The following is a 3,683-nucleotide window of genomic DNA, read 5'->3' as shown; positions in this document are numbered from 1 at the left end:
ACAGACAGACAGACAGACAGAGAGAGAGACAGACAGACAGAGAGAGACAGAGAGAGAGACAGAGAGACAGAGAGAGAGAGAGAGAGAGAGAGTGAGAGTATGGGTAACCTTGGAAACAGCAAGTTCAGTCTAGCAATTTCAGCATTTTCTAGTGGAGGAGTCAGCTACATTTTCTCACAAAAACATGACTTATCCTTACCTCATTTTCTGTATCGTGCTGAAATCCTCTATACTCCCAAAGTCGTGAGGGTCAGCCTCAGCATACCAGTAATGTTAACACAACTTTCTCTCTTTAAATTACCTATGTGCTGGAAACAATAGCCTAATTGTTCCTCTGTCTGCCGTGAAAATAGGATAATTTCCCCTTAAAAGGTATTGAAATGGGGGAGAGTGATATGTGGTGCAGTAAATAGAGCACTGGCCCTGGAGTCAGGAGGACCTGAGATCAAATCCAGTCTCAGACACTTAACACTTATTAGCCATGTGACCTTGGGCAAGTCATTTAACCCCAAATTGCCCTGCATTTCCCTCTCCAAAAAGCAAAAAATAAACAAAAAAACAAATAAAATGACCTTTTAAAAAAAAGGTATTGAAATTATCCTCAAGATTTAGTTGGTTTAGGAGACTAAATGTCTCCTAAATTGGAGTTATTAACATACCTTCATAATCACCTAGATACAAAACAGCCAGGCAATAAAGGGCTGAAACTCCTCCCTGTGTTTGGTGCCATAGATGAAGCAACATGAGCCACACTAGGGATCTGTGCTAAACTGAATCAATACTTTATCCTGAATGAATATTCCTGTCCTGCCCCAACTGTCCTTCCCCTGCTATGGTTAAGTAAAAGTCCTTTTGTTATTTATTAGAAGGATTGCAGAGATCTCATCAGTTCTAATTTTAGACATAAACCACCAAAGGACCAGTCTGGATCAGACCTGCCCATACTATAATTCAACATCACCTCGGTGGCCTTAAAGTGACCAGACCTATTCCTCTCCTGTCTCTCATGACCAGTTACCATGCCTACCTTGCTGGGTTAGCACCTCTTATTACCACCCTAAAGAAACTGGGTCATTTTAATTTTGGTGGGATAGAACAATACTGATGACAAGACTATAAGGATTGATCCAAAGTGTTTGAAGCTATTGATATGTAAGTTGTCTGAATGTTAGTTCAGTTTATCAGTGAGCATTTGTTTCAAAGGAGATTTAAATAAAGGGCCAAGAATGAGCATGAATCCAGACTATATTCTTAAAGTATATTATTTCCCTTAAAGAAAAGGTAAAAATTCATACATTCATTCATATGTATTAGGCAATCTCTCTATTTAAATTTTAAGTTTCTTGAATGCAAGGACTGTATCTTATGTCTATCTTCCTTAGTACTTTGGATATAATCTGTAGTCAGTAAATTGATTTATTAAAGTAGGTTTTCCAAGATGGCAAAAAATATTATTAAAATGTTTCCCCAAATAGTAAGCTTAAAAGAGCCTAATTTTGTGAAAATGTTTAAAACAAATATAGTTTTATTGTTACATTCATGCCCTAATTAGAAATTCAAATGTAATCTCAAAGAGTTGAGAACTTTGTTTTAATTTGTCACATTTGGTAGAAGACAACATTTTTTGAAAATCACTTAAAGAAGTGTAGCTAATTTGAGAATGCTGAAATGTAAATTTTTATTCCCTTAAAGTAATAAACGTTTTAAAGAAGCATGTCAACACCTTCAATGGACAGACATAGCTCTTTTCTTAAAAAAAAAAAAGTTGTGAATTTTTTTGACCTTGCACTGTTAAAAGTAGCTTACATAATCTCTTAAAAATTTCCTTTTTGTCTAATGCTTAGCTTAAAATTTAAAAGTAGTCATGATTTTTAGTTTCTGGACAAGTAATCAATGCCAACAAAGATCTCCCTAAACTATTTATTGAAGTCATTCATTTTAATGAAGCACTATCTTAATTTATCCAGTAAAACAAAACTAAAACCCTATTGCTCTTTCTTCAAACTTCATTACTGCTCATTTTTAAAATTGTATACAAGGGGGAAAAGTCTATATGAAAAAGAGCTATCCTGATTGCATACATGGTGAATATAACTTTAATTTTATCTGTAACTGTATTTGTAAACTTCAAGATCTGAAACCCAAACCAACATCAGTGTAACATCTCCTATGACAAAACCCCTAGGAACAGTAACTGTGGAGGAGGGTTAACTAATAGGAAGGGGTAGAACTCAAGAGTGACGATGCCAACCTAGAATAAGATTGTGAAGGAGAAGGTCAGGACTTAGACTTAAGGGAACCAATGATAAGCTCTCTCTTCTTTCTCTGAGTTCACTTGGGGGATCTCTTTCATTCTTATGGGCTTAACTTCTATGCGTACATATACTGTTCTCCAAACTACATTCTAGCCTGAACCTCACACCCTTTCTACAATTCTGTGCCTACAGGACATTTGCAGTTGCATGTGCAACTGCTGCTTGTAACATGTTGACAACTGAATTCATCTTGCTCCTACATACTAATAGACCTCCTCAACTTTTTCCTTACTCATATGGCAACGTTATTTTGGTCTTCTTTAACTCGTGAAGGCAAATCTTGTGGATTCTTTCTCAGAAATGTTTCTTGAGCTCACACCTTCCTTTCTATTCTCAGAGCTTTCATACTGATCTAGGTTAGTCATGAGTTCAATTCTCATAGGAGGACCTGTTAAATGTTTTGAGCTGGAGAATAACTCACATTTATATAATGGTATAATTTTGCAAAGAGTTCTATATACATGAACTCATTTGAGAGGAGAAGAGATGATAGTTATCTTCAAGTATCTTAAGAGATGTCACATGAAAGTGAGATTGACTCCAGAGGCCAGAACTAGGGGCAATGAGTGGAAGTTACAATCAGGCAAATAGGTTTTAATGAAGTGGAACTCTCCCTAGCATTGCTATCTAAAAGTGATTTAAATGGGCTGCCTTAGAAGATAATGGGTTCACCATCACTGAAGGCCTTCAAGCCAAAGTTGGATAATTATTTATTCAGTAGAATGTAGAACTTCTCTCTGAAGTACCCTCTAGCCCTTCGATTCCATGATTTTTTAATGGAATCATCATTTACAAAGGAGCTACTGAATTTATGGTAGCAAATTCGTACTTAAATTCATAGGCACAACCAGATATATTTATCCCTCACTCTTTACATGCCTATACTTAAGTTGTCCTAGGTACTAGCATGGAGTGATTCCAATGCAAAAAAAAAAAACCAAAAAAACCCCCAAAAAACAAAAAAAAATGACAATAGCCTTGGCAGTCACACATATAAGTCTCAGCTTCCCCTGTAATCATTAGCCTTCAGTCTTAGATTGAAACCTGATGTTTTAAGGTTATATGAGGACACACATTCGTCACTTCTAGCAGCTCTCAACTTGTGTAGCTCAACCATTTAAGCTTTGTCAGTAAAAGAAGACTAAGTCCAATGATGGTTTGCCAATCATATAAAGCCAGAACAGCAAAAACCAGCAGAAGAACTCGACAAAGTAGAACTCCAAATTTAAAAGTGAGAAAAGAACATTTGATTTTAATTAAGGAGCAACTGAGAAAGCTAAATAGATTGAAAAAATAAACTGTGGCAGAAATTAGGAACAACAAATATATTTCAAAATTTGTTTCTAGGTGCCAGACCAAAAAAAAAAA

The sequence above is a fragment of the Petaurus breviceps genome, unplaced genomic scaffold, assembly GCF_028583685.1.
Source record: "Petaurus breviceps papuanus isolate PSGF00001 unplaced genomic scaffold, PetGlider_PUasm1.0 90842, whole genome shotgun sequence".
Classification (NCBI taxonomy): Eukaryota; Metazoa; Chordata; class Mammalia; order Diprotodontia; family Petauridae; genus Petaurus; species Petaurus breviceps.
The sequence above is the reverse complement of the archived record's forward strand: the minus strand, read 5'-3'. Positions refer to the sequence as shown.